This window comes from Octopus sinensis, linkage group LG10 (genome assembly GCF_006345805.1).
Source record: "Octopus sinensis linkage group LG10, ASM634580v1, whole genome shotgun sequence".
In the NCBI taxonomy this organism is placed as follows: domain Eukaryota; kingdom Metazoa; phylum Mollusca; class Cephalopoda; order Octopoda; family Octopodidae; genus Octopus; species Octopus sinensis.
In genome coordinates this window covers 42,569,229-42,597,041 of record NC_043006.1, presented here as the reverse complement: position 1 = coordinate 42,597,041, position 27,813 = coordinate 42,569,229, and the positions used below count along the sequence as shown (strand labels likewise).

Genomic DNA, 27,813 nt, shown 5'->3' with positions numbered 1-27,813 from the left:
ATGCCAGTGCCAGTGGCATGTAAAAAGCACCCACTACACTCTTGGAGGACATCCAGTTGTAGAAAAATTGCAGAAAAAGGATTAAGAATTGTTTCTCTATTATATATTTTAACCCTTTTGTTACCATATTTCTGTTGAGATGCTCTGTGTTTCTTTCAATCAATTATAAATATAACAAAGAATTTAGTAATCATTAAACTTGTGTTAGGAACATAAATTGTGGCTAAGGTTGGGTGGAAGATTTTAATTCAGAACTTTTGGAAACAATATATTTGTACTACGGAGCTAGAGGCAGTTTCAGCTGGAGTGGTATTGAAGGGGGTAATGGACTGAATATCATAGTCTAGAGGAAAACAGGACAATGGTAATACGTTCTAGAGAAAAAGCAGTTTGAAGAAAGAAATCAGAACAGTGGTTCTCAAGTAGGGTTCATATGACCCTTGTTGTTAAAATTTATGCACAATAAAGTTGGTTATACTCTTACAGTGCACTAAATATTGCATTGTTTTTCTTAACCCTTTCATTACCAACCTGGCTGAAACTGTCTCTGGTTCTGTTGTACAAAAGTCTTGTTTACATAAGTTTTGAATTAAAAATCTTCCACCAAACCTTAGTTACAATTTATGTTCCTAACAGTAGCTTAATGACAACTAAGTTATTTTACTAAATTCTTTGTTATATTTGTAAAGTATAGAAGCCATCTTAACATGGCTAACCACATAGGGGAGGGGGTGTTACTGTAGCTTTATAGCCCCAAGAGATCGTCGTCTCCAGCTGGCTTTAGACACCATTTCACCTTTAGGGACAAAAATCCCGAAACTAGTCCGAGCGTATCACTCAGGCTTGCGAGGAAGGGATGGCCTCCCTTTGCAAATACTTCAAGGGCACTGAAATGGTGTCTAAAGCCAGCTAGAGACGACGATCTCTTGGGGCTATAAAGCTACAGTAACACCCCCCCTATGTGGTTAGCCATGTTAAGATGGCTTCTATACTTTACATTGTCGAGCGATTACTGTTTCAATCTCATTCTGAGATTTAATAATGCTTTGTTATATTTAAAATTAATTAAAAGAAACACAGTACATCTCAACAGAAATATGGTAATGAAAGGATTAAAATATATAGTAGAGAAACAATTCTTAACCCTTTTGATACAAAACCGCCTCTGGAACTGTGGTGCAAATGTCTTGTTTTCAAAAGTTCTGAATAAAAACCTTCCACCAAACCTTAGTCATAATTTGTGTTCTTAACACTAGCTTAAAGATAACTAAGTTATTTTACTAAATTCTTTGTTATATTTAAAATTAATTAAAAGAAACACAAAGCATCTCAAAATAAATACATTAACAAAAGGGTTAATATAATTCCTATTAGTATTCAGTTATAAAACTATGATAGGATATTTGGACATCAAATGGCTATGGGAGTCCATTAGAATCAAATAGAAATCAAAAGGGCCCATCAGTAAGAAAAATGGTTGAGAACCAGTGTATTAGAGTAAAAGGACTTATTCCTAATAGAAAGTTTTAACAGAGAAACAAGCACTGAAGAGGGATCCAACTTCTTTGGTAATAGACATGGCAACGGACGGAACATATTACATACCTGAAAGAGAGAAAAAGATGAGATGCTGATTGCTTGGATGCATTTGATCATTTAATCCTTAGCATTTAGAATTTTCTGTCAAATGTAATGATTATTATGACGTGATTGTTTGTTTTTAGAAATGACATTGTAGGGTAAGTGTGAGTGACCAGATCTGGTGAGTTTGGAGATAAAACAGGTAGATTATTTTAGCCAGATATGGGTCGAAACCCAGAGCATCTCAACAGAAATATGGTAACAAAAGGGTTAAAATATATTAATAGAGAAACAATTCTTAACCCTTCTGATACAAACCTGCCTGAAACTGCCTCTGGCTCTGAGATATAGGCATAGGAGTGGCTGTGTGGTAAGTAGCTTGCTTACCAACCACATTGTTCTGGGTTCAGTCCCACTGTGTGGCATCTTGGGCAAGTGTCTTCTACTATAGCCTCATGCCGACCAAAGCCTTGTGAGTGGATTTGGTAGACTGAAAATGAAAGAAGCCTGTCGTATATATGTATGTATATATATATATGTATGTGTGTGTGTATGTTTGTGTGTCTGTGTTTGTCCTCACCAACATCAGTTGACAATTGATGCTGGTGTGTTTACGTCCCCGTAACTTAGCGGTTCGGCAAAAGAGACTGATAGAATGAGTACTAGGCTTACAAGGAATAAGTCCTGGGGTCGATTCGCTCAACTAAAGGCAGTGCTCCAGCATGGCCACAGTCAAATGACTGAAACAAGTAAAAGGGGGTTTAAATGCTAAAGGGGTTAAAGTGGCACTCCATCAGTTCCAACAATCTGGGTTCCAAGTGATCCGATCGATGGAACAGCCCACTTTTGAAATTAACATGCAAGTGGCTGAGCACTCCACAGACCATGCACCCTTAATGTAGCTCTCAGGGAGATTCAGCATGACAAAGAATGTAACAAATCTGGCCCTTCGGAATACAAGTACCACTCATTTTTGCCAGCTGAGTTGACTGGAGCAACATGAAATAAAGTGACCTGCTCAAGGACACAACAGACTGCCGGGAATTGAACTCATGGCTTTATAATCATAAGCTGAATACCTTAACCAGCAAGCCACATGCCTTCACATTTGATCATAGCTCAGACAGCTTAACCAGAGATAATCCAAAGCTAAACAATAATGAGGAAACATATCTGATGTGCTATTTTAGCAAGCCATCTAAGTGTATTCTTCAAACATTGTTCAAGTTAATACAGTTCTGTATTTAAGAGATGAGGAATTATATACATTATTTACATTTGACGGATATTTGTCCTCATCTTATTTGTTGTTAACACAATGTTTCAGCTGATATACCCTCCAGCCTTCATCAGATGTCTTGGGGAAATTTCGAACCTGGCTTCTCATTCCTAAGGTTTTTGTTGTTGCTGTTGCCTGTTGTTGTTGTTGTTGGTGGTGTTCAGGAGTTTAGAAATAGCAGCCTGAGAACCTTAGCTATTTCCTCTACTTTAAAAAGAGATTCCCGGACAAAAACAAAGTACTTGAAAACAAACCACGCAGGTAGAGATGAAGAATAATGAAAATCAATCGATATTTGATTACCCATGTACGCGTTTCAGAATTAGCTCGGTATAAAGGATGTCGAATTTATACTTTACCTGGAACACTTTCCTCATCAGCATGGGACTTCACAATATCAAATCCGGAAGCACTGGAAGAATCAAATGCACCTCCCCAACTAACAGAATCAGACAGATTACATTCAACGTCCAGTACCGCCGAATTTAAAAAACATACGAATGAGGTTCATCACCTTCCCCTGCCTATCTACGTGTGTCATCAAGTAAAATACTACAGAAAAATCTATAGTTTATTATCTGGGAGAAAATTATATTATCAATAATAACAAAGGGTAAAATTAATTAATTAATTGATTAACTAGTAATCAATAATTTCACCAAGTAGAATTCGGCATGAAAAGGGACCATTTCTCGGTAAACTTAAGTAATATTTAATAATTAGGGTTCAGCAAAGATTTGCTTTACTACATACCGAAGTTCAGAAATAGCAGCCAGAGAACTGGGTAATCAAATATCGATTGATTTTCGTTATTCTTCATCTCTGCCTGCATGGTTAGTTTTCGAGTACTTTGTTTTTGTCCGGGAATCTCTTTTTAAAGTAGAGGAAATAGCTAAGGTTCTCTGGCTGCTATTTCTAAACTTTGGTATGTGGTAAAGCAAATCTTTGCTGAACCCTAATTATTAAATATATATATATATATATATATATATATATAGGCGCAGGAATGGCTGTGTGGTAAGCAACCCCATGGTTCCAAGTTCATTCCCACTGCGTGGCACCTTGGGCAAGTGTCTTCTGCTATGACCTTGGACTGGCCCCCGTGCCAGTGGCACATAAAAGTACCCACTACACTCTAGGAGTGGTTGGTGTTAGGAAGGACATCCAGCTGTAGAAACTCTGTGAGATCAAGATTGGAGCCTGGTGCAGCCATCTGGTTGACCAGCCCTCAGTCAAATCATCATCATCATTATCATTATTGTTTAACATCCGCTTTCCATGCTAGCATGGGTTGGACAAGCATATATATGTGTGCGTGTGGCTGTGTTTGTCCCCCCAACATCGCTTGACAACCAATGGTGGTGTGTTTACGTCCCCCATAACTTAGCGGTTTGGCAAAAGAGACCGATAGAATAAGTACTAGGCTTACAAAGAATGAGTCCTGGGGTCGATTTCCTCGACTAAAGGCAGTGCTCCAGCATGGCCGCAGTCAAATGACTGAAACAAGTAATAGAGTACATATATATATATAATATATATATGTATATATATGCATGTATGTAGATATGTGTGTATATGTATATATATATTTATACACATGTAAAAGCACTTGTGTAGTGCCACATGAAAGTGCCCATGTAGTACCATGTAAGATCCCCCAGCACACTCTGTGGTTGGTGTTGGGAAGGACATCCAGCTGTAGAAACCATGCCAAATCAGACTGGAGTCTGATGCAGCTTCCCACCTCTGGTCACACTGACCAACCTATGCCAGCATGGACAACAGACATTCAATGATGATGCTGAGGATGATGGCCTTCCTTACAGATTCCAACTGCCAAATTCATGCGCAAGGCATTGCTCGGACAAGGGCCTATAGAGGAAGACACTTGCCCAAGGTGCCATGCAGTAGGACAGAACTTGAAACCACATGAGTTTAAAAAAAAAAACAAGCTTCTTAACAACTCAGCCATATTTGTGCATGTAAAATTTGATGTCTGCTGATGCTGTTGTCATCACCACCACTGCCGCCGCCATCGCCACCACTACCATCGTCATCATCATTGATGTCTTCATTTTCATCAAACAACATCAACTTTGGTTGGCAAAGGTTGTTTTCTTTGTCTTTTCTTTTCTCTCTCTTTTTCTCATGTAGTTAAGCATTAAGATATATAGTCTGTCCATTACAGGGAAGCCATACCGCAAATGTTTAATGTTAATCATAATCATCTCTCTCTCTTTTTTTTTTGTAGTGTTACTTTTCCCTCGTTAGCATGGATTGAATCATATCTGCAATATTATTTATCTTAATCCCACATAATTTCATCTCTGGCTTCATCATGTGTCTTCTCTTAGTTTCTCTTGTTCACCATCAAACTTCCTGCACTTTTTCACCCATTTTGATTAACATTTTTATACCAGTGCAAACAATACACTACCCTCGCTCATATTAGTCAATGTCTTTGATGCTTGGTCGTTGAATAATATATAAAATGAATAAGTAATAAATACTGTGTGGCATGAATTATATTATTCAAGCTGAATAATATTTCATTATTGATTAGATTTTTCTTCAAGAGTTCTAAAGACAACCAAGAATATATTTTTCCAATGAGATGATTTTAACTCTTTGTGGTTTATGCAATTACTGAGAATATTCCCTGTGATTATGTTTCTTTTTGTTTCATCAACAATATATTATTTTGTGTTAATAAATAACTTTTACAGAGTGTTGCAGCTTCTCTCCAAGTATAGAACTAGGATGGGGAATATTAATGTTATGAAGAAGCAGAAATCATTGTTCAATTTATATTAATAGGGTTATGACTAATATGATGAAGTCTAGAGGATACAGAGTATTGGATATTGAAATAACTTTTCAGAGATTGCTAACCTTTTCTTTTCCTGCAAAACAAAATCTATGGCACCTGATGATGAATGAGAATCAAACTGTTTGAAATATTATGTTGTATAAAAATAAAAATAAATGATAGGGTTAATAGACCAAGAAGTTATTTCAATATTAATAATGATTCATGTTAAAAATATGTAGCTACAGAATAAATACAAATGTTGTTAAATTGAGATACCACTTTAGTCAATAGTGTTTTGACAAACGATTAAACAATAACGTTTAAAGTAAGCTACACCTGCCTTCTGTCAGACAGCAGAATCAGCCATTAGAGTTTATGAAGAAACAAAACTCTTCAACTCATATCAAAGATCGATGATTGATGTGATTAATTCTTGAAACCTCGGTTTCTGAATAGTAAGTATTTATTGAAATATTTAAATACATCAATCAAGTTAGACAGGCAGTGATCAAATGGTAGGAGGAGAATTGTTTTAGAAAGCTGTGATGTGATAAACTGTCACAATATTTTTAGATGAAAACTTATAACTGATGGATCAATCGCTGATTTCAACATTTTCTCATAATTGTTACTTTTATAAAGAATAATGTCTCAACTTCTTGAGTACATTTAATTTTTTTTTTCCTGAGATTTTTTCCTCATTGCATGTCACAAACAAACAAACTAACTAACTTTATAGGTGTCAGACTATTAGCTGATGGTGCCTCAAATTCATGTATTAGCAAAGCTTTTTTAGCAGTATTATAAGCCCCCTTGGGAAAATCAAAACCTTGGGTCCTGCAGTATTTATTTACTGACAGCAAGCTACAATATACTTAGATCAGAAATGGTCCACTAGATCCAAGAGGCCTCCAAGCAACTGTCCAGTGCATCTATGCCTTATAGAAAAGAAGTTACACGGTTACACATAAAGCATGTCTAAAAGGAAAGACGGTAAACTATTTTAGCCATTTATTTATTTCAAACATGAAACTACTGCTGTGCAGGGGCTGAGAGACCACTTCAGAAAGGTTTTAGTTTATCAAAGCAACCTCGTGCTTGCTTTTAAGGCTGGTGCATTGTCAAGTAGGTTATAGGGATGTAAACAACTCTATGCTAGTTACCAAGGAGTGAGAGACAAACTGTGGAGACCCCCTTCGGTCATGAGAGACTATGGGATTGCACCTAGAAAGTTACCCTCTGAGGTACAAGTCCAGGCAAGGTTGTTTATGGAAGACCAGCAGTCACTCATGCATACCAGCCTCCCCTCTCCACACCACTGATGTCATCCAAGGGAAAGACAAAGGTCGATACAGCTTGGCACCTGTGATGTCACAACTCATTTCTACAGCTGAGTGAACTGGAGCAACGTGAAATAAAGTGTCTTGCTCAAGAACACAACACGCAGCCCGGTCCGAGATTCGAACTCACAACTTCACGGTTGTAAGCTCGATGCTCTAACCACTGAGCTATGTGCCTTCACTGAGAGACAAATACAAGCACAAAAACACACACACATGTAATGTGGGTGGATGTGTGCATTTATTTATGCATGTATGTGTGTATCTATGCATGTGTATGTGTGTGTGTGTTTGTGTAAAGACACCCAGCACACACTGTGTAGTGGTTGGCATTAGGAAGGGCATCCAGTCATAGACAGCATGCCAGAACAAACAATGGAACACGGTACAGCCCCTGGCTTTACCAGCTCCTGTCAAACCATCCAACTCATGCCAGCATGGAAAAACAGACGTTAAATGATGATGATACATAGGTGTGGCTGCGTGGTGAGAATTTTACTTCCCAACCACACGGTTCTGGGTTCAGTCCCACTGCTTGACACCTTGGGCAAGTGTCTTCTGCTGTAGACTAACATAAGCCTTGTGAATGGATTTGATTACTGGAAACGGAAAAGAAGCCTGTTGTGTATATATGTGTGCCTGACCATTTTTATTTGTGTCTCCTTGCCTGGACATCATGTGACAGTTGTAAATGATGGTCACTGTCATACAAGCAGTGTCCTTCATTTTCGATATTCAGCACAAACCATGGCTGGCTTTGAAGATGTATTACCTTGCTTAGAAAAAGACAAGGAGGGGTTATGACATGAAGGGCATCTGGCTGTAGAATATCTGCATCAAATAAATGCCATCTGACCCTTACAAACATGGAAAGGTGAACATTAAATGAGGACAATGAAATATATTTGTAGACAGATACTCTTTTACATGTTTCAGTCATTTGACTGCGGCCATGCTGGAGCACCGCCTTTTGTCGACCAAATCGACCCCAGGACTTATTCTTTGTAAGCCTAGTATTTATTCTATCAGACTCTTTTGCCGAACCGCTAAGTTACGGGGACGAAAACACACCACCATTTGTTGCCAAGCGATATTGAGGGGACAAACACAGACACACACACACACACGCATATACATATACATATATACAACAGGCTTCTTTCAGTTTCTGTCTACCGAATTTACTCACAAGGCTTTGGTCTGCCCGATGCTATAGTAGAAGACACTTGCCCAAGGTGCCAGGTAGTGGGACTGAACCCAGAACCATGAGCTGAATATTCTAACCACTATGACATGGATTATCACACCATCTGTGTAATGAGTTTAATGTGGTATAGCAGCTATCATCTACAGCACAGTCCTTCAAGGTTTTACTATGATAATTTGACACTCCCAGAGTATATTTGGCATTTTTGGACTGATCTAAAACAATTTTTATATTATTGATTTCATCTGAATTGATTGATGCACAATTGACCTTGTTTGTGAAAATATTTTGGATCTGGGTTTGCATCCCCAAATCAGATTTTGTTCCATTATATTGAGCTTGAGAAGAAGACCCATCAAGCTGAGCAAAATCACAGTGTCACACAAAATGGCACCCATGCCCATGACACATAAATGTTCTGTGGTGTCATGCAAATGGCACCCATGCTGGTGGCACGTAAAAGCACCCTCGGAGTGGTTGGCATTAGGAAATGCACCCAGCCGTAGAAAACCATGCCAAATTAGACTGTAGCCTGGTTCAGCCTTCTAGCATGCCAGCCCAGTCAAACGTCCAACCCAAGCCAGCATAGGCCAGTATAGACAACAAATGTTAAATCATGATGATGGTGATGATGATATATATATATAAATATCAAACATTATTACAAAGTCAGAAAACAGAGTGGTCTAATGGAAACAAATTAACTTATTAATTACTTAACATATAATAAATTAATTTGTATCTATTAGATCTCTATTTCCTAACTCGATAATAATGTTTGATATTTATGAAATTTTATATAATAATATATTCATTGAAGAAATATCTCTTAAAAATATAATATACTAAACCAGTGTATCTTGGATAAAATATTCCTATAACAGCTTTATGTATCCTCATTGTGTCTATATATATGTGTGTGCGTGTGTGTGCGTGTATATAAGTTTACAAGATGAAATTAAAACTTTTAAAATGAAGATAGTTACTTGCAGAGATGCGCAAGCAAATTTATGTAAGCATATCATTAAATTCAATGAACAATACTCACAGCCCGCTTAAATTTTGAGATGTCTGTCTGTCTGACTCTCTCACTCTCTCTCTCTCTCTCTATATATATATATATATATATATGTTGCCAGCCTCGCCTGGCCCTCGTGCCGGTGGCACATAAAAAGCACCATCCGTTCGTGGCCGTTTGCCAGTTCTGCCTGGCACCAGTGCGGGTGGCACGTAAAAAGCACCCACTACACTCACGGAGTGGTTGGCGTTAGGAAGGGCATCCAGCCGTAGAAACACTGCCAGATTTGACTGGGCCTGATGAAGCCTTCTGGCTTCACAGACCCCAGTAGAACCGTCCAACCCATGCTAGCATGGAAAACGGACGCTAAACGATGATGATGATGATGATCCAGGGTGCATAAGGTGTTTGAGGACATACCCTTTTTGAGTCATTACTGCATTTTTTGCTAACTCTATATAATCTTTGTTTCAGAAAATAATAATGGTAGACCCTCATCTTACTCAAAAAATGAAGAGGCATGCTGTTATTGTGGTTATAAAGGCTGAGCATAGCGATTTAAAAATATCTCGATTTTTAAAAGTTGCCAGATCTTTCGTCTACAAAGTTTGTAAGGAGCTAGAGATTGAAGATGGAAACATATCACCAATATCAAAGCATAAAGAGCATTCTAAACGCCCTGAAATCATCAGAACACCCGAATTTATCCAGTAAGTTCAACAGACCATTGATTACAATCCCAGAAAGTCCATGAGATCAATTGCAAAAGATATTGTGTCAGAAGGGACAGTCAGAAATGTTGTCCACGAAGACATCAGATATATATCTTATATGATGAGGAAAGGTCATTTTGTCAGAAAAAACAAAAGAAAATCACTACATCAGATCTAAAAGGCTCTTGAATACACTGAAAAATCCAGCACATGAAGATTTGATTTGATTTTTCTCAAGCGAGAAAAACCAAGATTAGAAAGTTAACAGAAGGAATGACAAGTGACATTCACACATGCTCACCCACACTCTCACACACTTACACTTGTGTAGACACATGCTATGGGCCTTGAAGCATTTTGATCCACCTAGTAAAATTTCTTTGAGAGCCCTTGGATTTAACCAGGAGTACTGACAAAATGGTAAGTCTATATTCTTAAAAAGGTGAAAAGTTAACACCTAATACTTTGAATAAAATGTGTTTCTTTATTGACTATAGAAGTAAGAATTTCATAATTTTCTGTAGTTTAATTTATTAATCTTCTATCCTTAAAATATTTACATATACAGGCTAACATGCAAAAACACGTTTTATTTTGTTTTTAAAGACATTACGTCCAAGAAAGATTCTAACCTATGTTTAACGAATTTAAGACCAGCAGTTTGTAAGTACATGCCAATTGACAAGGGAGATAATTTTAAGTTGTTAATCAGAGTTAACTCCCTTATTGCCATACTGATTGATTAATCAGCTGAGGGGCGCTTTTATGCTATAATTTAATTGGTTGAATTGAACCATCGCTTTGTTTACATACTTAATCGTCCAGAGTTCGATTCATACCAAAAAATACGTTTTTATGTTTAACTTGCTACAATATTTCATATGAGGGCTACACACAAGTAAACAATCAAAATTTGAATTCGTACAAACGTACAAAACAAATAGATTATTACAACTATTACCGTAGTTGATGGTGTGTGTGTGTGTTTTATTGTATATTATCTGAAGTGTGCAGTATTATATATCCATCACGGCTGATACTACCAATTGGTTTCACGCTAGGGGTACAACACTCCCGTAAGGGTCTAGCTTGACCCTGCCTAAGATTTGAAATCAAATCCACCTGCTTGCCCCTTGGTCTAGCTGACACAAAAGAGGAAGAGATAGGAAATCCTCTTTGTTATATAGACTATGGTGAGTAATGTAGGTCAAACCTTAAACGAAGGACTGACCTTTCCTTGACCAGTACAGGTCCTAGGGACTCTTCCTCATCAATCATCTGGTGTGGAGAGGATTTCCCACTCGTTTTGACCCTGTCTGAGATTTGAAACCAAATCCACCTGCTTGTTGCTTGTCAAAACGAACGGAAAATCCTCTCCCCACCAGATAATTGATGAGGAAACATCCGAGTCCCCAGGACCTGTACTGATCAATGAAAGGTCAGTCCTTTGCTTAAGGTGTTTGATCTACATGACTGACCATAGTCTATATAACAGAGAGGATTTCATATCTCTTCCTCTTTTGTGTCAGTATGGAGCAACACCCGCTTTTGCGTCACCCTTAACCAAGAGCAGCACTTCCCTTCGCCCTTCGCTCGACATGCGAAGAGAGGCTTTTGGCTGCAAGAAAGACGATATCACCTTTATCCTTTCTTCCTTTCTAGTTAGCACCATGCATTCCTTACTCTTTCACTTTCTACTAACAGACAGCTTGTACACTATCAACTACTAACCAGCGAGCCATCCTTATCACTTTCACTAGAATTACTAGTCTCTATAACTTCCTGTCGGGCAAGCGAATAAACATTTGTAAATAATATTTCTTCCTTTTTGGTGTTGATTCTTCGATGTTTACTGGTACTCCATCATGAGAGCCTTCAAATGTTACATCTACACGCTACTTTCAGTAGTGGTCTACATCATATCTAACTGATATGGCATCGCATCTATCCCGCTACACTCTGATCATATAATCGCAGTGTTACCTAACATTCCGTTCTATCCCTAACGCGGAACCGATTGATAAGATCAGCCTTGATAGATATATTATACCGTACACTTTGTATGACAGAAATATTTCTATTGACAGAAATACCTGTGCACCCTTTTCCTGAATTATGGACTTTTAGACGACTCACACATGTGTGTGTGTGTGTGTGGCGATCATATTAGATGCATCTCAGTTTCACCAGCGTATATTCATGAGATGTGGAGGCACATGGCCTAGTGGTTAGAGCAGCGGACTTGCGGTCGAGGGGTTGTGGGTTCGAATCTCAGACTGGGCGATGTGTGCGTTTATGAGCGAAACACCTAAGCTCCACGTGGCTCTGGCAGAAGGTAATGGCGAACTTCTGCTGACTCTTTCGCCGCAACTTTCTCTCACTCTTTTCTCCTGCATCTTGCAGCTCACCTGTGACGGACCGGAACAAACACAGACACACAAACATACACACACACACATACATATATACGACGGGCTTCTTTCAGTTTCCACCTACCAAATCCACTCACAAGGCTTTGGTCAGCCCGAGGCTAGAGTAGAAGACACTTGCCCAAGGTGCCATGCAGTGGGACTGAACCCAGAACCATGTGGTTGGTAAGCAAGCTACTTACAACACAGACACACCTGTGCCTATGAAAATTTTTTGAACACCTTCCGGAAAACTTCATTGCCAAAATGAATGAGCATAGAAACATTTTTAGATTGAATTGAAACATTGCTTTTCCATTATCAGGTGGTCGTTACCAGTGCCGCCTGACTGGCTCTTATGCCAGTGGCACATAAAAAGCAACATTCAACCGTGGTCGATGCCAGTACCGCCTGACTGGCACTCGTGCCGGTGGCACATATAAAGCATCTGCTACACTCTTGGAGTGAATGGTGTTAGGAAGAGCATTCAGCTGTAGAAGCATTGCCAGATCAGATTGGAGTCTGGTGCAGCCTTCTGGCTTGCCAGCCCTCAGTCAAACCGTCTAACCCATGCCAGCATGGAAAGAGGATGTTAAACAACAACGATGATGATGATTGATGTACAAACATCATAATAATAATAATAATAATTATTATTATTATTATTATTATTATTATTATTATTGAGTGAGAGAGCAGAGCATGCCATCAAAGTGACACTGGGGTAAAATATACGAAGCCCAATATACCCATCATGACTACCCGTCTGATAAAGGTACACCAGGCACATGCATCACAACCATATGTGCGCGACATGGTGATCTCATATCAAGATAAACAGCGCATGACCTTGCAGGTGGGGCCCAGTTAGAATTTTCTTCAGGTTGAGTAGCCCATCCCGCTCAAAAGGTCTCTGAATAAGGGTTGTTTAAGGATGTTGAACAAAACACCCATGTTTCCAAAGGTGAATTGTCCAAACCCCAAAGAATTCCTCTCAACACATGGCTATGATGCTCCCCCACTACTTCTGCTCGTGATCAGAGATGCACATATCGTCAGCCACTAAGGGACATGCTCAACTGGTTAAGGTCAAACAACTGACAAGCAAATCTGTGGTATTGAGCAGAATATTTGCTGTAGCCCATCTTTTATACCAAGACAAAACAATGTACATGATAACACTTCCAATCAGTTAATAACACTTCCAATCAGTTGATAACACTTCCAATCAGTTGATTTATTATTATTATTATTATTATTATTATTATTATACTTACGGAAGGTGGCGAGCTGGCAGAATCGTTAGCACGCCAGGCGAAATACTTAGCGGTATTTCGCTTGCCCCTACGTTCTGAGTTCAATTTACGCCGAGGTTGACTTTGCCTTTCATCCTTTCGGGGTTGATTAAATAAGTACTAGTTACGCACTGGGGTTGATATAATCGACTTAATCCGTTTGTCTGTCCTTGTTTGTCCCCTCTGTGTTTAGCCCCTTGTGGGTAGTAAAGAAATCGGTATTTCGCCTGCTGTTACGTTCTGAGTTCAAATTTTGCCAAGGTCGACTTTGTCTTTTATCCTTTCGAGGTTGATTAAATAAGTACCAGTTATGCACTGGTGTTGATGTAATCGGAAAATGGCCAGATCCCCAAAGCTGCCTTTGTGGTAAAAATTTGAAATAGTTACTATTACTAGCTGAACCTGTGAAAAATTCACAGGAAACATAAAAAATGTCAGCATCTGTAAACAGTGTACTGGTTGCATGAGAAACGTTTACATATTATGACAGTCTGTCTTTACATTCTGAGTTCAAATTCTGCCGAGGTCGACTTTACCCTTCGTCCTTTCAGGGTTGATAAATTAAGTACCAGTTGCATACTGGTGTCAATCTAATCGACTGCCCCCCCCCCAACATTTTAGGTCTAGAAAAGTATATTATGACAGTTACAGAATATAGAAAGTAATGTAACACCAATGACTATATAATCCAACCAAAATATCTCAGTTACACAAACGTAAACGGAATTACTATTTAACCTTAAAATATATCGTACATATTCAAAGAACCTTCTTGGTTTTGTGTTACGGAACGTTTTTCTGGTATTCTTTTATTCTTTTACCTGTTTCAGTCATTTGACGGTGGTCATGCTGGAGCACCACCTCTTAGTCGAAGAAATTGACCCCTGGACTTATATCCTGTAAGCCTGGTGCTTATTCTGTCAGTCTCTTCTGCTGAACAGCTAAATTACAGGGACGCAAATGCACCAACATCGGTTGTCAAGCAATGGTGGTGGTGGGACACACACACACACTCTCATACACGTGCATACATACATACGTACATAGATACATACATACATACATACATACATGATGGGCTTGGTGGTAGTGGTGATGCTGGCTGGTGCGATTTTGTGGTTTGCTGGTATGCCGAGAGAGATCCAGTGGGCCCCTAACTGGTTCCCCGATCTTAAAGGTGTGCTGGTGATGCTAGCTGGTGCGGTGGTCTTCCTCACAGTACTTCATAGTAGACAATATTTTGTGTGTATGTCACACCATGTTTTTGGCCTTATCTGTTATCCCAATTGAGTGTCATATCTCTTACTTTGATATTGTTCATAGATCGTGCTCTTGAAAATGTGACATATAATTGGCCATGAGAAAATACTAGTTGAAGTAAATGTATTCAATGTTTTCCCTTGAGCCTTATTAATTGTCATTGAATATACAAGTCGAAGTGGAAAACTGAAATCTGTTTAGTGTAAATGGAATATTTGCAGCACTTGGGCTAAGTTTAATTCAGGAAATTAGAACTGTGCGGTCTCTGTTGGAGCCTGTTACCAATAATGCCTCTACACAATGTTCATGAAGTCTTTGCACTTTCATGCGAGTTCCATTACATAATCCGTGACTGATCAAAAGATTTCTTAGCAACATTACAATAGCCCCTACTTTTAAGTTGAGGCGATGAGGAAGCATACTGGATGGAGTGAGTGAGTTTATGAATTGAAATGGATAGTTCTGAACCTCCTCTTCATTATTGCAGGACACTGAATCCGTGCTTAAGTACGTTTTAAGTGCCTCTGGTATAATATTAAGAACTTTTTCATTTATTGCAAGACAGTCAGAATTTTTAGGAGATGAAATTACTTGTTTTTCCATTTCTTCTGGTGTGCACTTGTTGAAACTTTCTGGGGACAAATATACAAATTGAAATGCAAAAGAACGAAATAATATATGATTTATGAATGAAAGTTTGGTAATTGCGTTTATTTCCACCACGCGACAATTATTATTGCAAACATGTTTTAACTAACCTAAACTATACACACACACAAATACATTCATATATATATATATATATATATATATTATATATATATATATACATATATGTCTCGAGTTGTAGCTGTAATTCAAAGGAGCCAGCCTTGTCATATTCTGTGTGAGGATAAATTTCCCTGAGAACATCGTTAATGTTATGCATGTCTGTGGAGTGTTCAGCCATTTGTGAGTTAATTTTATCCTCGTCTAGTAATGAAAAGGGAAATTGACAGGCAATGTTTGCTGTGTGTATGTATCTATGTTTGAACTTTTCTTTGGATTTATGTATCTACTGTCTCTCTTACTTGCTCTCTTTCTCTTTCACTTCTTTTGTGTTCCTCTTCTCTTCCATTTTGATTTAACAATGTGTACATGTATCTATGTATCTACTTCTCTTGCGATGTGATAAACATTTAAAAACACAAAACAAACGCCGTCACCACTCACTGTCTCTTTCTCTCTCTCTCACTTTTCCTCTCTCTCTAACTCTCTTTCTTTCTCTATTACGTCCTCTCTAAAACATTTAAAAACACAAAGCAAACACCAGCACTACTCACTGTCTCTTTCACACTCTCTCTCTTTCTGTCTTACTTCCTCTCTGAAACATTTAAAAGCACAAAACGAACGCCGTCATCAGTCACTGTCTCTTTCACTCTCTCTCTTTCTCTCTCATTCACTCACTTTCTCTCTCTCTCTCTCTCTCTCTCTCTCTCTCTCTATTACTTCCTCTCTGTCCTCTTTCTCACTTTGCCTTTTCTTTGAAGTAAGTGTGACGCACACAACAGGTATGTACAAAAACAAAAAAATTAGCATATTAATGTTATTGATACTTGTGTTTGTTTTGATATTAAGATTGAAAAAATTGACCTTGTTTGGAAAAAATTTTAGACCTGGGTTTGTACCCACAAGCAAATATCATTCTCCCACTTATGGACAGTGGACTATCATAGTCATTACAGCATCAAATTGAATGTCATGTTGTATTTTTACTGGCTGACAAACCTCTTAGAACTGACTGTACTGAATCCTATCAAAGCTAATGTTGTCTTTATTCCTTTTGGAGCTGATTTCTGCTTTCTCCAAATCTGACTCTGCTATGTGAAGGGGGCCACAGAAGTAACATTCCAATCACAGCCTTACCAATTCTTTTACAACCACCCTGAGGTCACAAGAACAAAACCAAAAGAAACTGTATCGACAGTTAGAGGTCAGAGAGGTCATGAATGGATTGTCAACCAGATTCTCAAAGTATAATTTGTAACAGAATGTTGTTGTTGTTATTGTTGTTTTACTTCAAGTCAGCTCTAAACAAGTGGACCCATGTCTTTCCCATCATTTTCGGGATACTTGCAGACTACATTATCCGATGTGTATTTTTCTCACTTTTCTTAATGGAGTATGATTTGAGGGAAATTTGGTTGTTATTTCTTGCAGGTCAAAGCAACTAAAAAGAGGCTCTCTTAGGAGGTTTTGCCAGTTGGATTAGTGAATTCTTTGAGGTTGTTTTGTTTTGTTTTGTTTTTTGTTTTTGATGGCCTAATATTTTGTTAGTGGAGGTTAGTTCTCTCTTTCCAAATTAAGGAACAACGATTCTATTTTGATGACAGCTGATGCCATTGAAACTAGTGAACTAATTTTCATCATCGTCACTGTCGTCATCGTCGTCGTCATCGTCATCATCATCATCATCATCATCATCATCATCATCACTACTACCACCACTTCCACTGCCATTGCTGCTCCTGCTGCCAGTGCTGCTGCCATTGCTGCTGCCATTGTCATCATCATCACCATCATCACCACTGCCACTGCCTCCACAGCCACTGCTGCGACCACCATTGTTGTTGTCACTGTTGTTGTCATTGTCATCATCATCCTCATCATCATCATCATCATCATCACCACCACCACCGCCACCGCCACCACCACCACCACCACCGCCACCACTGAGGCCACCATTGCTGTTGCTGCTGTTGTTGTCATTGTCATCATCATCACCACCACCACCACCACCACCACTGAGGCCACCATTGCTGCTGCCGCTGTTGTTGTCATTGCCATCATTATCCTGATCGTCATCATCATCATTATCATCATTCAATGTCTGTTCTCCATGCAGGCATAAGTAAAAGCGTTGACAGAAGCTGAAGAATCTCATGGTAGAAGACTGAAGCTGACAGAAAAAATATAAAAAGATGAAGATTCTGTATTTGTACAATACACATTTCAACAGTGTATAACAAAATCACTCAAATATGAAGAATTAGAACTTCAAAGAAAGCATTCACATCTTTGTGAACAATGGTTTGAAAAATAAAATGATTTTCATTTCAGGCTATAATTTTGTTGATGATTAGAAGCTCAATGGTGGTGAATGGAAGATGGTGGAGATTACAGATCAGAGAATCAAGAGTTCAAAACCTAGCTGTAGCTATATAACCATTTCTCTGAACTTTTATGTTTTGTTCTTATTCCACTCTACCTGACGGAACAGAACAGAACAGACATTATACTGTCCTGATGTTGAGAGCTCATGTCTGGTTATGTCTCATAGCCTATTTCAGCTTACCCATGCTATCATAACAAATATAAGTAAAACTAAAGAGAGGGAGAAAAAAAAAAATAAACAAAAGCACTCAATACTAACGTAGCATTAATTAGATTAATGGAATCTAGTGAAATTGAGACCTTTTATATTCTTATACAGCGTTGCATTATTTCTACTAATGTTATTCAGAATGAAAGTGTCAGCTAATTGGCAACGAAATTGGTGATATCCCCAGATGTCTACTGTGTTAGCCTGACAAATAGACAGTCTCCTTCAGATAATTAAACTAACTCCATTAATACTATTACTGAAGTCATTTATTGAACTGACGTTAAATGCTCTGAGAGATAGTCATCACAATAATTGATTGACAATGCTTTGAACAAACTAACAACTGTGACAAAAAAGAAAAATGAATATTTAAATTGAAATGGTGGTAGTGATCATAATTATCCATAAAATATATCTTTGGTAACAAGTAATGCTTTTGGTTATCTTAGTTTACATAAAATGGGATCAATAACCATGAAATATAAAATATAAAATGCTTACATTATTCTTTTCTGTAGTATAATTTAGCAGCATGGCTAAATAATCAAGCTGTTCACTTTTCATTTATCAGATCCTGTGTTCAACCCCATTTCATGGTATCTTGTTTTTTTTTACTGTTGCCTCTGGTGAACCAAAGCCTTGTGAGGGAAACTGAATAGATGGAGACAATGTGGAGGTTTGTTGAGTGGATTGTAATTGTAAGTTAAGGGTTGAAGTTTGTGGTGCTGGTTCAACCTTATCAAATGTGATACACAAGACATATTTCCCTGGCATGCCTCATATATGATAAATATATTCCCAATTTTTTTCAACCTCTAGAGTAACTTGGAACTTATGAAAGAAATATATATGCTCAATTAAACTTGAAAATTATTATTAGTACTAATCTAAAATAGTCAACTACTTTGATATCTTAGATATCACCATGAATTTCAAACAAAGGCTTGACTATTGAACATATTACTAACAACATAAGTTGATGTATCTTCCACTTATCCTCAGACAATACCATTTTCAATAAAGCCACTCCAAATTTTTATATTATTCTAGAAAAACTGGCTTAAAAGAGAAAAGATCACCTGTGTCAAACCCATCTCTGTTATGTCAAGGGTGTGTAGACACAGAAAAACCTTGTGGCTCAATCCACCATGCCGTACGTTATAACCAATGTAGGTAAATGATTCCTTACCCAAACTGACAGCCAGTTTCCACCAACACACAGTTATATAAATTTTAATAGAAATTCTGTAAAAGGTTGTGATTGTTGTTTATGTAATGGATCACAAATATTTAGAAATAACAAAAAATGTTAGTTAATCTCCTCATATGCAATAGTTGTGCAATTACAGATCCCTGATAATGTTCCCTTGAATATGAGATGCCTCGATAAGAAGCTCGTATATAGAGCTGATATGCTTGTTGACAGATCACCAAGGATTTGGTCAAGTGGCCTCATTTAGAAATAGATAGAAATATAACTCAACGTCATCTTCATCATCATCATTTAGCATCTGTTTTCCATGCTGGCATGGGTTAGATGGTTTGACTGGGACTAGTAAACCGGGAAGCTGCACCAGGTTCCAGTCTAATTTGGCTACAGTTGGGTGCTCTTCCTAATGCCAACCACTCCAAGAGTGTAGTGGGTGCTTTTAATGTGTTATCAGCATGGGTCCCTTTTATGAGCCACCAGCATGGGTGCCTTTTATGTGTCACTAGCATGGGTGCCTTTTGTATGTCACTGGCATTGACCACAACTAGTATTTCACTTGATGTGTCTTCTCAAGCACAGCAAATCTCCAAATGCCTTGATCACTTGTCATTACCTCCTAGAGACACAATCAAAATTTGTCAGAAGCTTAAAAAACCCAAGAGCAAGAAACTTACTTATCAGTTGGAACATTACAGCCAAAGAAAATAAGCACAAACGGACAAAGAACCAGAGACATCTATTGTATTATGAAGAAACCAAAGATAAGGCAGCGGGCTGGTAGAATTGTTAGCACACCGGGCGAAATGCTTAGTGGTATTTCGTCTGCCGCTATATTCTGAGTTCAAATTCCGCTGAGGTCGACTTTGCCTTTCATCCTTTCTGGGTCGATAAATTAAGTACCAGTTATGTACTGGGGTCGATGTAATCAACTTAATCCATTTGTCTGTCCTTGTTTGTCCCCTCTGTGTTTAGCCCCTTGTGGGTAGTAAAGAAATAGATATTTCGTCTGCTGTTACGTTCTGAGTTCACATTCCACCGAGGTCGACTTTGCCTGTCATCCTTTCAGGGTTGATAAATAAAGTACCAGTTACGCACTGGGGTTGATGTAATCGACTTAATCCTGTTGTCTGTCCTTGTTTGTCCCTTCTATGTTTAGTCCCTCGTGGGCAATAAAGAAAAAAGAAACGTTAGCACGCCAGGAGAAATGCTTAGTGGTATTTCGTCTGCTGTTATGTTCTAAGTTCAAATTCCACCGAGGTCGACTTTGCCTTTCATACTTTTGGGTTTGATAAATAAAGTATCAGTTACTCACTTTGGTCGATGTAATCGACTTAATTCCTTTGTCTGTCCTTGTTCGTCCCTTCTATGTTTAGCCCCTTGTGGGCAATAAAGAAATAAGAAACCAAAGATATTGGTCTTACTTGTGATCATATGCCATAGAATTGAAGAAACATTTCCTTCTTGCTCCCCCACCACCCGCAAAACACTCCATGTTACCAGCTTTCAAACACAATCCCACCATCTCAAACCAGCAATAAATTCAGTTTGACTAACTCCACCCCTTTTACACCCTCCAACTCAAGTTTCCATGTGTATCCCACCCCATGCTATTTCACAACATACCACAAAACATGCCACATCTACTCATTAATTCCATTCTGCATCGCAATAAATGTTGTGATACATCATACACATTTATTCATACGCTAGCATTTCCCCCTACACATGTATAAACATACATGTATGCATACATACACACACACACACTTACTCACATATGTGCATATATCCCTAAACATATACGTACAAGTATACACACATACACACATATATATAATGCATGTATGTACATATATATACATAGGCATAGTATTCCCCACCCCAAGAGGCATTACAAATTAGTCTAGCCCTGCCCAGCACTCATCAGACCACACCCACTCGTCATTTACTTCACCACTGAAACAACAGGTCACTAGCATCTACACATATTTCTACTCACACACACACACACACACACACCACCCCACACCCCCACCTCCACACCCCCACACACATGCAGGCACAAGGTATTCACCATCCCTAGACAAGCCACAGATTACACCCACCTACCATCCAGACCTCTCATCTACCACTTAATGTTTCTCCCCCTCTCTCTCTCTCTCTTTCTGTTTCTCTCTCTCCCTCTCATTACCTTCTGCCATTATTTTGCTTACAAAACCAAAATTTAAATTTGCTGTTACTTGTACTTTGTCAAAGACATACCAGTAATCCATTGATCATCATCATTCACTTAACATCCATTTTCCATGCTGGCATGAGTTAGACACTTTGACTAGATCTGATGTGTCCAAGGACAGCTCTCTGCTCCATTGTCTGCTTTGCTATGGTTTCTAAGACTGGATGCCCTTCCCAATGCCAACCAGTGCTAGTGTGTTTATGTCCCCTGTAACTAGAGTCCAGTATTAGAGATCAATAGAAAAGGTACCAAGCTTAAAAAAATACATGCTGGGGTTGATTCGTTCGACCAAAATTGTTCAGTGTGGTGCTCCAGCATGGCTACAGTCTAATGACTGAAATAAGTAAATGATAAAAGATTATATAACATATTTATCTATCTATCTATATATATATATAGGCATAGGAGTGGCTGTGTGGTAAGTAGCTTGCTTACGAACCACATGGTTCTGGGTTCAGTCCCACTGTGTGGCACCTTGGGCAAGTGTCTTCTACTATAGCCTCAGGCCGACCAAAGCCTTGTGAGTGGATTTGGTAGATGGAAACTGAAAGAAGCCCGTTGCATATATATATATACATATATATATATATGTATGTGTGTGTCTAAATTTGTGTGTCTGTGTTTGTCCACCCCAACATCACTTGACAACCGATGGTGGTGTGTTTACGTCCTTGTAACTTAGCAGTTCGGCAAAAGAGACCGATAGAATAACCACTAGGCTTACAAAGAATAAGTCCTGGGGTCGATTTGCTCAACTATAGGCAGCGCTCCAGCATGGCCACAGTCAATTGACTGAAACAAGTAAAAAAGTAAAAGAGTATATGAGTTAACTTTGTATGAGAGATTTAGCCAAGAGATTAGCAGTTGTATCTTATCATTGGTGATTGTCGTATGAATGTGGTTCCAGTGTCCTTGATTATAGATCTTCTCAGTTGGGCTGTGAATCATCATCATTATCATTACCATATGATGAAAAGTAAAGTCGACCTCAGCAGAATTTGAAATCAGAGATTGTGATATTGTAGGTGTTGTTTAGCCTCAAGTCAGCCCAGTTGAGAAGACATTGGAAGCACAATCATACCATTTTTTTACAGACATTGTGAATCCTAAACTCTGTTATGCAATGTATTGATATTTCATGAATGTAGTGTATAACATGAGGAAAATTTTGTTGCGACTTCATTCAAGTTGAGAGACCATATGGAGGCCCGTTCTTTAAGGAGTAGCAACTCGGTGGAACTGACAAAAGATAACCCTGCTAAAAGAGACATGGATGTCTGGTCCTTTGTTGCTGCCTGGCCAGCTGCTGACAAACTATCCAACCCATGCCAACATGGGAAGCGGATGTTAAACGATGATGATGGTGGTGGTGGTGGGGGTGGTGATGATGATGATGGTGGTGGTGGTGGTGGTGGTGGTGGTGGTGGTGATGATGATGAATATGGTGGTCATGATGATGATGAGGATGATGATGATGATGATGGTGATGGTAGTGATGATGATGATGATGATGATGGTGGTGATGAGTGTTCTATTCAATTCTTACAGAAGAAAGCTCCTGCAATAGTCCTTTCTACTATAAGCATAAGGTCTGCCTGAAATTTGGTGGGAAGGATTCCTAGTCAATGACATCAACCCCACTGTTCTACCGGTACATATTTTAGTGACCTTGAAAGGACGAAAGACAGTTGACCTTGGCAGAATTTGAACTCAGAAAGTGAAGCCAGAAGAAATTCTACAAAGGTTTCAGCTACTGTAACAGTAGTAGCATCATATCCGCATGGAGATTGGTCCCACATGTGCCCTATATTGTAGAACCCATAGATAAGTACTGGCCCCTTTGATCCGAATGCTTACGAAAGCAAATCAAGTTAGAGACATCAGTTTAGGTCTACTAAACATTATTTCAAGAGCTGTAGCCAGCCAAAATCTCTGTAATATCAGCTGGCTGGTTAAAAAAATTTGCCAATTTGTGTTCTATGAAGAGAATAGCAACATATGTGAAGTAAAATGTACCCCTAGCTCCACATTCCACTTGTTGGGAGTGTACTTTTAATATATAGGGCTCACTAATAATGTAGAAATGTTTCTTTTAATATGCCACAGAATAAAAGTGCTTTCAAGGCATAGCAACAGGGTGTGAAGTATTTCTTTGAAAATAGGGCAAGCTTTATATTGTAGAAGCTGAATACATACATTATTAACATTACTTTTATTGCTTGTATTTTGGCAATATAATATCTGGTAATCTTGATACTGGCACATTCTCAACAATGATACACATTCTGCTTACTATAGTGTTCCTTTGGTATCAAAACGTCTATCACTTATTCTTTAAGCATTATATACTTGCATTTAAAAAAAAAATTTGATAAATGCATTTTATTTATGAAATAAAAACTGTTTAAAGTTTGATGGATTAAAAAAAAAATTGATTTTTTTTTTCTTTAAAAACATTCCCTTGCATGGTTTATATAACATATATTGAACACTCACAATTTTCTCATAGCAAGCTATTTATTTATTTATTTATTTATTTATTCCTTCTTTATTAAAATCTATTGTAATATTTGCTATATCTTGCATTTATTCCGATTCTAAAAATAACAGTAATAACAGAAATTGTTTAAAGTAACATAACATTGATAGACAATGACAAAAGTATTACTTTCAAAACTCCCAGATATTATTCACTTTAGAACCTGCTGATGTATCAAGAACATCCCATGTGCTTCTGAACATAATTTGATATGATTGACATAATCTATTATGTAAGGTATTCTTAAGTGTTTGTTGTTTATTTCTGTTGTTCTCTTCCACAAGATATATAAAACCTTCGCATTGTACAGAGCAGGGGTTCTGTTGCTGGAGTAAATTTATCCACCAAGGGTAAATTTTCATTACTCAGAGGGTAAATCTGCTGATTCTGAATTTTTTTTTTGCCAGTAAAAGTTTTTTTAAAATCTAAAGTTCATCATCATCAACATCTTCTTCTTCTTCTTCTTCTTCTTCTTCTTCTTCTTCTTCTTCTTCTTCTTCTTCTTCTTCTTCTTCTTCTTCACCATCATCATTATTGTATCACTATCATCATCATCATCTTCTACTTCTTCTTCTTCTTCTTCTTCTTCTTCTTCTTCTTCATCTCCTTCACCACCACCACCACCATCATCATCATCATCATCATCATCATCATCATCATCAATATCATCATCATTGTCGTATTATCATCGTCACCATCACCATCATCATCATTGGTGTTGGTGGCAGCTCCATCATCATCATCCTCAATATCATATTATCATCATCACCATCATCATCATCATCATAGGTGTCAGTGGCAGCTTCATCATCATCATCACCACCACCATCATTATCATCGTCATCATCATCATCATCATTGGTGTCGGTGGCAGCATCGTCATCATCATCATCAACATCATCATCCCCAACTAACATCGTATGGGTAAAAGTGAACCTGATTCACAAAGTTATCATATCTATTTCTTTATTGCCCACAAGGGGCGGCTAAACACAGAGGAGACAAATAAGGACAGACCCCAGTGTGTAACTGGTACTTAATTTATCGACCCCGAAGAGATGAAAGGGAAAGTCGACCGTGGCGCAATTTGAACTCAGAACGAAAAGACAGACGAAATACTGCTAAGCATTTCGCCCTGCATGCTAACATTTCTGCCAGCACGCCGCCTTTGATAGAACATGTATTATGTAGTACTTAAGGTAAAGGCATATAAGAAATACCAGGTGGTGTTATGGTATAAAACATACACTATAATCATAGAAAGTTTGGATGGTAGCTGTAATCCATCAATCCTCGTTTATCACTGATTCATTCATCACTGGTCAGGAACGAAGAGATCCTATGGTGTGCTGGTTTGCTTCCTATGATGGAAACCCTCATTGAAAGAAATTTATGTTAGTTGGGACACGAACACAGGATGGGCAACAACAAACAGACACCCCAGACGATTCTTTTACTCCCAATTTTGGCAAGGGGAAAAGAAATCATCAAAGAGCTAAGCTGAAATTCAAAGATACTGCAAAAAGGAATATGAAGTGGAAAGGAAATGATCCTGATAAATGACAAACTGAAGCGAAAAAGCGACCAGAATGGAGAGAGCTTATCAAGTCATGCCAAAGCCATGAACAGTCATAGTTGCGACTGCTGGTTACAATGTACAGCTGATTGTTATGTGTTACGCTTATCACGAATTGATCTGTGATAACACGGGTCAGCAATAAGTCTAAAATTCTGTTTGGACAACAAAAGCACGCCCCAACGATTATCCACAATGCTCGTGGTCTCGGAACAAAACTCATATTTACTATATTTTCAATTATTCATTTATCCTCAATTCGTCGAATACGAAGATTTATTTTTGTTTCTCTCTCTCTCTCTCTCTCTCTCTCTCTCTCTCTCTCTCTCTCTCTCTCTCTCTCTCTCTCTCTCTCTCTCTCTCTCTCTCTTTGTCGTCTTTGTAACTAAACGCCCAAGATAAACGAGGATAGCAGTACTTTTAAAGTTCATGAAATGGGAATAAATTTTTTTACCAAGAGGCAGACTAAAAGTCTAACGTTTCGGGGAAGATACCTTTGTCAGTGAGAGATGAATTGTTTACATATGTTATGTTCCTTGATAAACAGATGAGTTGTAGAGAGAGTGTAACATTACTAAAACAGTAAGCAGCATCAGATTCGTCAGACTTTACGCTTTGAGTTCAAATTCCGCCGAGGTTGACTTTGCTTTTCATCCTTTTGGGGTCGACAAATTAAGTACCATTTGTATAATCGACTGGCCCTCTCTCCCAAAATTTCGGGCCTTGAGCCTAGAGTAGAAAAGAATATATACTTTCTTTCTTTTTTTTTTTTTTACTGCGAACTGGCAGAAACGTTAGCACGCCGGACAAAATGCTTAGCAGTATTTCGTCTGCCACTACGTTCTGAGTTCGAATTTCGCCGAGGTCGACTTTGCCTTTCATCATTTCGGGGTCGATTAAATAAGTACCAGTTACGCACTGGGGTCGATATAATCGACTAATCTGTTTGTCTGTCCTTGTTTGTCCTCTCTGTGTTTAGCCCCTTGTGGGCAATAAAGAAATAAGAAACGTTAGCACGCCGGGCAAAATGCTTAGCAGTATTTCGTCTGGCTAATCCGTCGAGGTCGACTTTGCCTTTCATCCCTTCGTTGTGTGCTGGGGTCGATCTAATCGACTGGCCCTCTCCCTAAAAATTTCGGGCCTTATACCGAGTGTAGAAAAGTAAGCAGCATCGGATGAGAAAGTATCACATCTTTTGGTATTCATGTTGATTTTCCTCTTACTTTCGTTCCATCTCGTCCTCCTCCCTTTACCCTTCTTTGATTATTTGGATTTCCTGTCCGTCACTACTGAGTTTGTTGGAAACAGTATAATTCTTAATTCCATCATCAACATGTCACTTCGTATTTATAGAAGTCAGGGATAATGTGAACACAGTTCATATTATTTCCAGCATTTGAATTTTGGCCGTTAGATTTACACATCACCAATTCGGTGATTATTTCTGTTCGTGACTTGTGTTTGTCAACTGCGTGTTTGTTTGATCATTTTCCTGTGTTATGAATATTGTTTCCATCATTAATCATCTATTTTTGTGAGGAATTCTATGGATGCGTTAAGCAACATGGCTTAACAGAAAATACTCGCCTCTTGACGATAATATATAGACATCTGATTGTCATTGAATTAGACACATTATACTAATCAAATTCTACAAAGAAGAAACTGCTCCAAATATGCAAGAAACTAAATTCTTCACCATCTACCAACATATAGTCATCCTAGCAGTAGTATAGCTAGAGGTGGGGAGAAAAGCAGTCTATCTAGGCGTCACATTTGGGTCTGCTGAATAACCCTGTATAAGTTTATATATAACTCATTGGTTGTCGCGAGCAACACACATTCTAGCTATGCCACTTGCATCTCGGACTTTACTATGCTCTTCAGTCTCAGTTTCAACTCCCAGCTACAACTGAAATACCATCGAAACAGGAAAATAAATTGAAATCAAACTTCAATACCAAGTCCTTGAAAA

General features: G+C 38.3%; 1 long non-coding RNA gene across 1 annotated transcript; it reads left to right on the top strand.

Annotated features, from left to right (window-relative positions):
* The first annotated feature begins 323 nt into the window (after positions 1–323).
* Positions 324–9,961, top strand: LOC118764965. Its single transcript, XR_005000806.1, has 3 exons — positions 324–411; positions 6,739–6,742; positions 9,949–9,961. It is a non-coding gene; the product is annotated as an uncharacterized LOC118764965 (long non-coding RNA).
* Positions 9,962–27,813: the final 17,852 nt, after the last annotated feature.